The sequence below is a fragment of the Lutjanus erythropterus genome, chromosome 13 (assembly GCF_056507025.1).
Source record: "Lutjanus erythropterus isolate fLutEry1 chromosome 13, fLutEry1.hap2, whole genome shotgun sequence".
NCBI lineage: Eukaryota > Metazoa > Chordata > Actinopteri > Lutjaniformes > Lutjanidae > Lutjanus > Lutjanus erythropterus.
The window spans coordinates 15,496,626-15,510,780 of NC_139329.1; positions in this window are offsets into that span (position 1 = coordinate 15,496,626).

Genomic DNA, 14,155 nt, shown 5'->3' on the forward strand with positions numbered 1-14,155 from the left:
AGAAACTAGAAATAATCGGTTCTTTATTAGTCAGTAAACAAACACAACTATAGACATACAATGGTACATGTAACAAGCCGTACTTCATCAAATTCAGCTGAAACTAGAAATACGTTCTTTAGTCAGACCATTTATTCGACTTTATTAGAGGGTAATTAGGGATACATTACAACAGAACTGTAAGCTAAATGATATCATATAATCTGTCGACTACAGACAAAACAGTCCTTTACCTCCATAATTTTAGCCTTCACTTGGTAGATCTGATTCACATATTGTCATTAAATGGAAAGTAGCAGATATATAATTTCACTTTAGTTTAGTACTGTTCTGTTGTAATGTGTCCCTAAATTACCCTCTATAAAAAGGGTCTAATAAAAGGTCTTTTACTGTTTAGTAAAAAACATATTATTTATAGGTTTGATCTAATTGGATACAAAATACAGCTTGCTACATCTTATAAGTATACAGAAAAATAAAGTGCAACAAAATATTGTATCATATATATACATTACTCTTACATACTGCACTTAAATACTTTTTATACAGATCAAAACTGGCTAATTTGTGTTTTTGTCTCATATACACCGTTCCATTTGTTCCCCCTGTTTCTTCTTATATTTGACCTTCATGTGCAAACAAAGATCCATTTGTCTTCCCTGGTACAGTGAATAGTTGGGGTTACAAAAATATGTTATGGATAAATGAAATGCCTCTGTCAACAATGCTATTTTTACATGGGTGGGCGTTTCGATTAAAATGTCATTGCCTCTGTTCATTTTCTTTGATGTTTCTGTTGAACTTTACACACTTGACTTGTTCTGTCCATAAAATGTGAATTATCCTCACTGGCTTCACAAGACCTCCTCATGTATTACACGCACACGTGTGATTGCACTCACAAGCAGATCCCACATGTACACATATTCTCTTGTGAGCTCGTCTGTGATGTTTATAGGGGGCTTGCAAAGGGAGAATTTATGACTGCATTCGGCAAACTACTTAATATGTGGTGTATGTCCACAGGAGAATTTGTATAAAGGCAATATATTACAAATATGGAGAATAATGGAGTTGACAAGCCTCAGGGTCAGACAAAGTTTACCTAAAAGTATACTTGGCTGAACACCAAAATGGGCTTTTTCCATGAGAATTCTGTTGTTTTATTCATTTGAAAACAACTTATCACACATACAAAAGTTTTATCCAATTCACCAGCTCCAAATGATTACTTGCAATTGTTGTGCTCATTGTTGAACACAATCCACAAAGTGCATTAATTTAGCCCGGGCACACAACTGTGAAAAAATAGAAATTAAAAATAGGGCTGCATCCAATGATGGAATAAATGGAAAAGCACTTAAGAGAGGATGATGAGAATGCTGTTGCATCCCTTGAGAGGGTGGCTGGAACAAATGGCTATGGCAGATATGGGCTGAAAAGTCTTCTTAAGATTGACACAGGTAAGTGGTATTGCGCATGCAGGGGTGCCGTGTCAATTAAGGTGCACTGAAGACCGCTGTCTGTCTGTGAGAAGCTCATTAACACCAAGGTCAGTTTCATCAGGCCCCCAAGCTGTCGTTATTCTCATATTACCAGCAGGGACGGAAATAAAAAGGCATATTGGGCCGGCATTCGCAAAACCTCAGGATTGCATGAAGATTCAGAGTTACAGATGCAAATGCATATGTATAGAGAAGCAAAATACATTGTCGTACAGCCACCACGGGCACTGCCACACACACACACACACACACACAGACACACACACACGCAAAAACCATTTACCGACACACATGCAAAATAATAGCTGTTTAAATAGCTGTTTCCCAAGAGGGATTTTGAAAATGCAGAGCAGGTAGCAGGTGCTTGTTAAAATGAATATTGCAATTGTGTTTATGCAAAACAATTTTATCAATGATTGCACATGGTTCCATGAGACTTAAATGTCTGAATAACTACCTGCATCTCTGCAACCTGTCTACTCATGCAAAACTACCTACGTAGCTTATATAACGTGAACGCCTCTGTAGAAGTAAAAGACTAATAGATTTACTTGCATCACGCTATGCACACAATCTTCTCCTTTTCTCTTACATTGTGTTATGTTCAAAGGTGAAATTTGTCAGGCCTGAGTGTTCCAAAATGAAACTTCCAGTCCAAATAGTGAATTGCAGCCATACACAATACATTAAATAGATGGTATTTAATGTACAATCTATGGTTGAAGCAAGCTGATTATTATTGATTTAATAGGAACTTCGGCAAACATCTGGCATTAATTTTAACACTGATAAACGTGAAACGGGCAAACAAAAACAGTTGTTTCAGCCTGGAATGGAAATTTCAGAGGAGAACGTGCTGGCTGTAGCATTGTTGTCAGAGAAGCTGGTGTTTCAATTTAGCATGATTTGTCAACCTCTTATGGCATCATGATGTATGCGTGCCTTAGTGAACACACCGTAAGGCAGGTGTGTTCAATCCATTGAGACATACACAGTTAAGTTAACTGTCTAAGATGTCAAGCACAATCTAAGCTGCTGTTAACCCCCTGCCTTTAACCTCTGCATCAAGCATGTGGGGGGATAAACGGTTAATTGCTTGAGTGAGCCTGAATGGCTGGTGCACATGCGGGCAGAGTGCCTTTATCACTGATTGTTGGTCGTTTCAGCTGTTCTTCTGACATCGGGCCCTTTGCTGTCTCTCCCATGTTACTGGAGAGCGCTGATGGGAAATACATAACAGCTCGACACGGTAACTGCCAACTCCGTGCCCTGAGCCTAGCTCTCAACTCGACTGTCAAGATCTAAAAGACAAAAAGCCTCTTGTTACTGTGCCTAGGTGCATGGCTACAGCTCAATTTGTTTGCAGGAGACAGACTTTCAAAGAGTGAGAGTCACCTGCCTGCATCCCTTTGCTCTGTTTGCTCTTTCTCTGAATTGTCACTCAACCTCTTTCCCTCCCCTCCTGCTAGTTTTGCCTTTGTCTCTGTATGGATATTCCTGAACGGTTTGTGCCTACAGGCAGCCGTTCCACTTGTTTATCCCTTTCTCTTTCAATCAGATGATGCAGAGGACAGATTCAAACTCTAGTTGACAATACAGCCAAATCCACTCTCTTCTTGATTCTATCAAGCACACAAGTCTGTGCTTCTCATTTACTTTAAAGCAAAAATATGGCCTAGAAACATGGGTAGCAGGGTTAACGTACAATGATTTGTGCCTATAAAGCCAAACCATTGCATCTGGAGTGTAAATAGCCAGTCTGGTTTTATTTACACCTGTTTGGCAGAGACAAACCATGATCTTTTCGTAAACCTGACCAAGTAGTTATATTGCTAAAGCCTAACCAAATTTTGTTGCCTAATTGCAACCAAACTGCAACTGAGAACTGAAAATAATAATTTAAAAAAGCTGTAGGTAAGTCCTGTGCTTAACCCTTTCACCCACTGCGGCCTCTTTTTTTTCACCCAGGCACTCTATTGAAAGTGTTGATGAAAATTTGTAGCCTTGATTTAACATAAATAATTGTTAAAGCAAATCTTAGATCTTCTGGAACTTGTTTCAAATGTGTGCAGCGCAGCAGCTAAAAGCAGCTCAACCAGGTTTGGAGTTTATTCTTGGAAATGTAAGCGGACCAGTGCCGGATGACCTTCATGATCCGTTGGGTTGATGTTGTAGAAGAGCATCAGAAATGTTTTGGCCTTATAGTGGCAGTACTTTAAAATCACTTATTTGACAGAATGGAAACCCCTTTCAGAGATTTGAAGAGGCAGCAACAAATCTGGCAGCGAAAGTTTGGCCTGATGCCGGCACCAGAGGAAAGGTCATGTCATCGACAAAAAAAAAAAGGTTTCTCCCTCGTGGGAAGAAAATGCTGTAAAAAGTGTGGCATGGTTGAGATATATCATCAGAGACTGCATACCTCACTGAGAAGCTCTCATCTTACACTAAAATGTTTAATTTGCCCGAATTACAAACAAAGCAATCTGCCTTTACAATGTCTGTTGCCACCCTAATACACTGCGGGAACAATACAAAACTTCATACTTAATCTTTTTGCAGATTTAATGTCTTTAATAGTGTCCTTTCTCTTCCCCAAGAATGCAGGATGACCTCTCATGTGGTACGTACAGAATGACAATAGTGATGCCTATGATTTTTTTTGGTGCCTCATAATTCAGTTCGTATGTATTGGACTGCTTAAAACTATTTCAAAAAACACCATATTACACATATTCTTGTGATATTAACTTTAATAATGTTAAAAATCCCTGATAGAGCAATAAACACGTGGCATGACATCTGTTCTGCTCTAATTAAAATGACACAGAGCCAAGTTGGTGTCTCATGTCTTTTAGTTTGATGTCATAGTCAAGCGTAGATGAAGAAGATTTTTAATATTGGGTTTTGATTGTGCACGTTTTACAATATAAATAGTTTTATATTGTGACAGCTCTGTGTTTAAGATCTGCTTTAAGATCATGGTTTTGGTTAAAATTATTACTCTCGCAAGATCTTTTGCAGGTCTGGGGTTACCACCAAGACACCATCAACTTCAACTTACTTCCACTAAATTATTGTACATATCTCAACATACAAGAATCTGTAGATCAGATTGCTTCACATTGTTATATACCTCATGCCTTTTACAGAAGTGGTATATTGTGGAAAGCTGGGGGATTTAAAAAAAAAAACACCTGATCCCTTTTTAGCACAATGTCCCAATGGTAGAGCATGTTCTTTTTTGTCTGTGTGCTTTTTAAAATATTGAAATACTTCAAAAATGTGCACTAACTATGAGCAAGGTGAAATGCACAAGAGGCAATCTGGTAAAACAGTCTTATGCTCTTTTTTTTTTTTTCGTAAATTGCTTCAAACTGAATGAAAGAAGTGGGTCACAGCTTAAGTGCTGAAGTTGTAGCAGCTGGTTCCTGAGAAAACACTAACAAGGAAGTTGTGCTTGTCGTAATTATGATCGTTAGATATCTTTGAGAATTAAAAAAGCAGTGTACTACTGCATTTTCCACTGCACAATGAAATGACCCTTTCTAATTTTCAATGTACATAATATAGAGGATTAGAACTGGATGAAGCGTTAGAGGACAGCATCATTCATTCTCACTTCAATTCATTTCTAATGATTTCATTATTCTTTTGATGCCCCCCCTCCTCCAATCTTACCCCAGAGGCTCAGGACCGAACACCATTCTGCCTTTAAATGGAACACTGATTGTTTTTCATGTTTATTCACAACCCACGGGTCAGCAGCCTCCCATAATCTGCTGATTTCTTCCAAGGACAATTTGGGGGATATCATGAATAAAAATGATCTTAATAATATCTCAGTGAAAGGACCCATGGCAACTATGAATACCATTAGAGTCTGATCAGAGGCCGTTAGTGCCACATTTATATGGCCAGAGCAACAGTATAGGGCCTGCATGAGTGACTCTGGAGGCTGGCTGTTTACAATCTTTTGTCATATATTTTCTCATCCTCACAGCTCTGTATTTCACTGGGCTTTTTTTATTGTATAATGGAGTTTTGATCCCTGGAGGCATTGTTATGTGTATTTGTATTAGGTAAAGTATTCATCTTACTTCTCCAGTTTACCTCAGATTGATAATATGGAAACAGAAATGTAAGAGAAAGTCATTGTGTCTTTGGAAGTATCTTTACTGTGCAGCAAGCTGCATGGAGCAGTCACAGCAATTTGCCTCCCTCCAATACCCTTGACCTAGATGGCGAAACTTCCAGGGGAGTAGAGAATTAAAAGTGAGAGAAAAATACAATTATGTGCAGGAAAAAAAACACATTAGGTGATCAAATATAGTATTTTCCTTGAACTGTGTGGTAAAGGGATCATGGTATTAACATAAAGAACAGTAAGGACTATATTTCTAAGGGATATGTTCTACCTGCGGAATCTCCTAGGGAAAGAAGGGTTACCACAAAGGCTTTCAGGATCGTACAAATTACACATACTGTGTCACAGTGTCTTGATTCTGACATTCTGTATAGGCTGAGTTAAGCTGGAGAGCTATTATTATGCATGGGTTGGACTTTTAACAGTGACCACGGTTGATTTCTGTTAATATGGTATGAAATTAATCCTAAGGTCAAGGCCAACCTGTCCCAACATCCTTGTCATGTTCAAACATTTTTTCTTTCTTTTCTTTTAACTGTTACGGCTTGTTCTCTTCCATATTTTATATGATTTGTGTCCTCTTCTCTTGACTTTGAGGCCTCTATTTTAATGAATCAAGGTGCACTGCGCAAAGCACAGCCAACTGTGCTGTAGCAGTGGGGTGGGATGAGAGAGAATCCATTATCATACATTATGTGTGGGTGTGTTAGGGGTTGTGACAGTCACGGCCAATCACACTGGTTCCTTTCACCCCCTTAAAAGCAGCGCCATCCCACCATGATGTACTGACATACTGGTAGTTGAGTAGAGAGTCCAGGAAGCTTTCCTTAGAGAAAACAAACAAAATCACAATTTACAAATATATACCTATGGAAAAAAAACATATATCATAGCGCAATTATACCAGGAAATGCAGATGATGAAAATAAAATACCCATAATTAGTTATTAGTTATTAGTTATTAGTTTCCTTGTCAATTTTTAACTTTTTTCTGGATTTCATGGAGTACCACCAGTTTGCCTCCTCTCTGCATTTGGGTCTGATGCTCTGTTTTCCATATAACTCGCCTGAGAATTGTAATAATTCATTTGGATTTCTGTTATTGGAGTTGGTTGATAATTTCTTTTGACCAGGGAGTTGCCTATGATGGTGTAAACATGCTGGAAATAACATTGGACAACATGCTGTACAATTCTTTGTCTATGAATGATTTCTTATATTTTGCCATGCAGAAACTATTAAAACCTGAAATATTTCCTTATTTGACATAGTTTTAATACTTAATGATATTTTCTGTGTTTCATCATCATCAAATGTGCAATCCCACTTTGAAGCAAAGGTAATGGTTATCAATTCTTACTATATATTGTTTTTTTTTAAGGTCAGAAGAAAAGAAAATACTTGAAAAAAGTAAAAATGACAGATTTTGCAACTATTGTTAGTATTATTTTTAGACCTAGAACAGTGATGGATCCCAAAAAATTAGGAAGACAACAAATGTCAATGAAACACAACAGTTAAACTCAGTTTAACACAGTTTTGGGTCTTTTAGTAACAACGCTATTGCTGTTATTTCCTTGATAGAACTTTGATTAATTATTTCTAACAGGTCCATGATTAGTGCTAAATAGTATTTTAGTTTGCTTACAATGCCATCTTTAGGGTGATTTGTTCTCCCTTTTCCCACCAAAGACTACAGTTTCTCATAAAGCTGGCTAATGTAAAGGTCTTTCACATGAGTGTACATTTTGACAGCTATTAGGAAAATACAGTGTAATTAAGGGCTATCTCCAGTGTCACAAGGCCCGGAGGCACCCGGCTTAACCCTAAAAGGAGACAAATATAAAACCCAGTTCAAGGCGAGTTTGCTGTCTGTCCAGTTACTGTCTACATTAATTATTTAGTAATTAGCTACATGTAATTGCTTTCTGACACCTAGGATTACACTGTCTTTGTAATGCATTAGCTGTCTCAATTATAGCAGGGTGTTGGATAAGCCTGCACTTGATGTGGCTTATCTTTTCATTTTCTTTCTCTTTACCCCCCACTCTCCATGTTCCTTACTTCAACATGCTCTCCGTACTTCTTTCTTTTGGTTCTTCACAAGGGGGGGTGGCTAAGCCATAGCAGCAAGCCAGCATGTGATGTTAGACTAAGACAAATGATACCCCACATGTCTCTGATCTCTAAGCTGGGTCATATTAGTCTTTTATAAGTCCAATGCAACTCATTATGTTCACAGTAAACAAATGCACTTCTGGATGCGTTTTCACACATGTGGCATGGATCTGCGCATCTTTTCACTCTGTATTTGCACGCTGAGACCTTGAAGCCTGAGCTTGGATGTCATATCTCTAGACCTAGGGATATTCACCCAGACTTCGGGCCAAACAGAGACGGCTGATTATCAGAGGAGCCTTGGGATGGATTGGGGGAACTGCACAACCAGGAGGCTCATAGAGGCGATAAGCTGGGCTTTTATGGGTTAGCTGAGCAGTCCAACATACCCCAGAGGGATGTGTGAATATACAGTTTGTGTACACACATAAACATGCCTGCTTATTTGTGTGCGCTCACAGGTTGTGTCTGTGTGAAAGAGTATGTCTTTGTGATGTTTGAGTATGTACAGTGTGTGAATTTTAAAGCTTTGTCACGTGTATGTCTGGTATGTCCTGGAGGATATGAATTTTCTTTTGTAAGCTGTGAGCTGCACTGGAAGGTTAAAAGGGGAAAAAACCTGCCTCAGAAAGCTTCCTTTTAGACAGATGGGTAACATGGGCACACCGTCCTATGTCTGTCTTGGTGTCACGGGAATGAATACCCCAGAAAGCATAACTAAGAATATTTCTTTAACTGTAAAAAGTCAGCTGGGTCGGTTCTTAAAATGTCATGTCTGCTTTTTCTCACTGGATGAGACTGAGGCTCAACATTTTCTGGGACAATGAAAGAGGGACATGCCTAAAAGAGTAATATGTAATATAGACGAATCCGGAGATGTGTCGGAAGTTAACAAGCCGGTGTTGCTGCGGTTGCGTCTCCCTACAGTATGAACACGAACTAATGTGAGCTGTCATAAGAGTTTTACAATGTTTTTCATTTACAGTAATGTCGAAGAAGTCGGAAAGAACCTGTGCAGTTTGGGTAGTCCAACAGTAGTGTCAAACTTTGGAAAAAAAAAGCAGAAAATACATGAGCCTTTGCTTCATGAAGAGTGCCCCTGTCTGAGACCACACACCATAGATCACAGAGCCAACAGAGGACCACAATGTTTGCCAAAAGTGGATCAAAAATATTAACAAAAAATCTTGAATATGTGATGGAAAATGTGAATTCGTCTATATTTTTTAATATATATTACACAGTACTTCACTTAAATGTGGCAAGAGAGGTCAGTTTTTTCTCTTTTCTATTATTCATTTCTGACTATCATCACAACCATTATGTAAAAAATGAAAACATTAATATTGCCATTCTATGAGGTACCATCATCGGATACTGAGGGACACTGTCTAACATCGTCAATCCAATTATCTATGATGTCTGTTTAGTGTCGGTGCAGCCTGCAGGCAAACTGCCTGAGTTTTGAAATTTGGGGAGGAAGTAGGAGAGAAAACTCGCTTCAACCATAGGTCACATAATACAATAATAAGTCCAATTTGTGAATTGGAGCCAAAGATTGAGGTTGAAATCATTTTGAATGTACAATTTATGGTTAACACAATTATTTTCTTCTCTCCCCTTATTTCCCAGCTATGGAAAAGCTCAGGCAGGCTGCAGGAACACTGCAGGAGTGCAAGATGAGTGCAACATTGTGAATTGACAATGACAAGCAAAGACAAGTCCTACACTGTAAGTTAATCAGCAATTTCTAACTGTCAGTTTTCTGTCAATACAAAGTTAAGCCCATTAGCCTGGAAACAAAAGCTCTCTGCTCTGAAAATACACACTTGTGTAGTGACTGACTGTCTCATTCCTTGCCAGACTCCATTAACATTTTGTTCAATTTAACCATTGTAAACATGTACACTGTCTAAAAATTTCTTAATGACTTTGTACAACTTATAGACACTAACTCATTCAGTGAACATTTGCCATTAATTTGAACTCTAATTTACATAAAACGGGAAAACTAAAATAGTTATTGAAATAGAAATTTCAAATGGGAACACGGTGACTATAGCATTGTTGTCAGAGAGTTGAGTATCTCAACTAAAAATGTTTTCTTAAGCTCTCATGACATATCATGGTCATTTTATGAGTCATTACATTAAATAACAGATAACAGATTTTTCTTCTAATATACTGCTTATGGCTCCTATTGTTTGGACTGCAGTGCTCATTTTTGATCTCTAGAGTGTTACATATTTCTCCATTAAAGTAAAAGAGCAATGGGAGAGATGGGGCAGGGGCTTCCTCTCTACCTGTTGAAATGCACCATGGCAGAGTCCCTGTCAGTCTTCAGTGGCATTTGGTGTAGGCTGGAGATGCTGTCTCAATCAATTTGTGGTTTGCTGCGTCGCTTTAAGGGCTTAATGATGTGAGGGATGTGAGCAGAGCAGGGTGAGTCTGAGCTCCTGAGATACTACAGTAAAAGAGGTGTTCTAACATCATTTTGACACACAACCTGATCAGACAAATAATTGAGTTTGACTTAGTTGACTAAGTATGTAATGACATCAAAGACATGAGCTTACCCCCATATTTGTGCATCTCCCCCGTGAGCTGAGTTGGCACCAGGATTTGGAACATTTTACCCTCAAATTGCTGCTCTTGAGTAAGAAATGGAACACAGCGGGGTGACAAGTAGGCTGAATGTATATTCCTCAGCCAAACCAAAGGCATCATACTACTCGACAGCTCAATAGGAGGTTAATTTAGGAAAGTAAACCTGCATCACTCTGTCTGTCTATAACCTTAAGATACAGAAATGACCACCCACACCATGAGAGAGCAGTCTGTTACATATATTTTGCTTAGCAACTCCTGATGATGAAAACAGAATTTTAACCATGAAAGTGTGTGTGCACATATTTATATGTGAACAAGGCGCATAGCTGTGTGTGGGTCTTGGTGGGCTTGGGCCCACTCACATGTCACTCAGGCCCACTCGGAAGGCTTCCCATTTTGTTGCATCATACAGTAAAAAGCAGTCAATTAACACTCTTGTGTTAATGTGACTACATGACTTACAAAAATAAAACTCTTTTTTTCTTGCTTCTTTTTAACCATCTGGTTATGATACGTCAGACTTTTGGCAGCAAAAGTTGCAAACATACCACACTGCAAGCAGCTCGTCCTCCTTAACTCAGTGTACAGCCTGCACATTGCAAGGAGGAATAGAAGCTGTCTTTCTGCTAGCTATCTTCTTTTAATGTAAATTCGTGGCAAAACAAAGCAGTTTGCTTAGTTGAAAGTCATACATGTAGTTGGCATACATGTATGACTTCATGAGAGCTGCTGCTGCCTGCCCCAGTCAAGCATTGCATCAAACATTGCATTGACAGGCCGGCAACACACACTTTTCTATCAATGTGAGAAATGTAGTGTTTGTACAGCAGCTGAAAAGAAAGTTCACATTGGACCATTCATTTCCATCACTTGTCGAGGTGCTCAACGCACATTCCCATGTGACATAATGTATTTTCTCAAATGAATTGTATCCAAAGGGCCCTCACCCCCCATAACAAGTTCAACTTCAAAAACAGCTCATTTTTTCCCAATAGTTTAATACTTGGTTTTGGTTTTTAAGATCTTCCTGCAGCTATCAACAGCTGCATTTTTTTTCTGCAGCTGTGAGTTGCATTTTTGTGTATTGCACAGTGGGACAATAGTGTGGATCAAAACCAAACTCAAAGATCAGGCATGTTTTAGTATGCATATCGACAATTTGAGTACACTTAACTTTGTCACTTTTCCGGTGTGAGCACACTACAGACTTTAAACATGCTGAAAATTAGCATGTAGTATAGAGTTGAGAACACAGCTGTCAGCTCATTTGAAGACACTTCAGCTGCACAGAGATCCTCTACTACAAGGCCATTCTAAGTACTATGTTGCTTTGCTAACCACGTGTTACTGTTTTCTGTATTTCACTACTACATTATATAGTTGGCCTTAAATTGACCCAAAATTACATTCCTCACATGTTGGGCTCTTCACATACAGTACTATTCTCTGCACGCAGGGCCTAAAGTTTCCGATTTAGAGAGTTAAGTGAAACACAAACACGCTTTTGTAAAGTAATGATCCATATCGTATGCATAACCACCATAAATCATGAACAACAAATTTCAGAGGCTGGCAATGAATCTTGTCAAAGAAAAAATCAGAGACCAATGCTGTAATGGCAAAGACTGAGCCAGATCAAAGATTTCCATTAAATTTCCAATATGGGCTGATGCTAATACCCTCCTCCAAAAATATTAAAATAGTACAATCAAAGAAATCATGCTTCATTATACATCTTATTAGTATGCAACTCTACACCTTACTTGCTTACAAGACATATTGTATTTAAAAATCTGCCTCGCAGCCTTGCCGAGCTTCAATGTAAGTATGTAAGTACAATAAAAGTAACCAATGTAGGAATTATTTCATGAAATGATGGATACAAGCAGACAGAGAGCAGCTAACAGGAAAATGTGACTGTATCATCCACTGTGACAAAGCCCTTGAATTCTTTGCCCTATTTCTTTGTCTATAAAGTAGATAATGAGGATTTCAGATTATTGCTTTTTGGGGTTAGTGTTAGGGTTAGTTTAACCAACACACCAATTAACATGTACAATGAGGAGTTAGGTCACTTTTGAGGACACTCTATTGACTTGAATTCATTGCCTGGAGGCACGCCCTAACCTCAAGCTCACCCCAATCAAGAGATGCCAAATTTCTGCTCCTTCCAAAGCCATCTGCAGTGAAACCAAGATGGAGACACTGATTTTGTCCATAAAAACTCTTCCCCAATCAATTTGCTCCAAATCAAATTTTAAGCCTTATGGAATTGCTAAAACACACAGAACACAAGCACAAATCCTGCCAGATTTATTTCTTAGGGCAGGGCCTTTAATAAATCCTCTGTGTGTACTGATGCATTCAGTAATTATTATCCCCGCCAGGCGTACACTGGGAGGGGATCATGTAATCACCCGTGTATGTGTGTGTGTGTGTGCATGGTGACTGGACCTAACAGTCTGTCTGCAGCTAATCTCAAATGCTTCTGGACTGATCTGCCTAAGTTTTATTCACAACTGTCTGCTGAAGGACAGAAGGCTCTGTGATTCAGAATACTTGAAAAACCCTGAAAAAATATCAAAGGCCAAAGTCACAGTCTAATTATTGGCCATGAGTCAAGATTTCATGTACTACTTATGACAGAATTATACATATATATCTAAAAGGATAAAATGATGAGGTGATAGTCTTCACCACGTACATTATATGAGTCTGGACAGGCATTGATGTGAACTGTAACTTGACTGGCTGTCAGAGGCATACAACTATGAGGCAGTCATTCCATTTTTTGACAGCTCTTTTCTATAACATCGACAGCTGACTTCTCACTCTTCTTAACCACTTAGACACTAAGGGCTGCAAGTGATCAACAACTGCTTCAGTTAGTTAGTAAGTTGTTAGTTTTATCAAATATATAAGAAGAGAAGGGTCAGCAAGCTCAGCTCCATGAATCACTGACATTCATCACAATGTATTTAGTGTCATAATGTGTCCAAAATGTGGCATCTCTGAGGGCTGCCTCTAAATTTATTAGACTTTTTTTTTTTCCATAACAAGGCCCTTGCTCTGTTCTCTGCATGCTGCACTCTCTCAAGGATAAAATAAGAGTCTGGTGTCAGAAGCTCCTCTGTTGCCTCTGTCAGAGCTTTGGTATTTTTACTTGATTTTTATTTTACTTGAAGCAGACAATGAGCTGACACGGGGTTGTTAAAGCAGACAGTTATTCTGAGCAATTGCTACATGACCTGTATAACATTATGATCCCCATGGCTATTTATAAGACATGCAGTAATAATGCTGTATGGACTTTTATAGTAACTCTGAATAATACATTATACATTGTATACAATGCATTATGCATGTGTTAATGCATTATATAGGTACATATAATGCATTATAGATATTCATTCATGAAAAATCTTGCCCAGTTTTGCATTATTAACCCGTCCTCTGCTACGTGGCACTTATTTTCACTTGTGAACGCACTTAGCTTCCAGTCAGCTGTAGGGTGCTGCTGGGCTGTTGCTGATTTTTGGTCTCCACCGAGCAAATGAACAAGAGCTGACGATCCCATTGCACAGCAAAGACAACATCATTTGTCTTGGCACTTTAAAGTGCCAGTTGTCTCTTTAATTAGGCATATACTCAATTCAGGTTCACGCTAGGTACCAGAATCCACTAAAGGGTGGACTGCCATGAAATCTTGTACAGGCATTTTTGGTGCACAGGGGATGAATCCTGATGACTTCATTGACTTCCTGACTTTTTCTCTAGC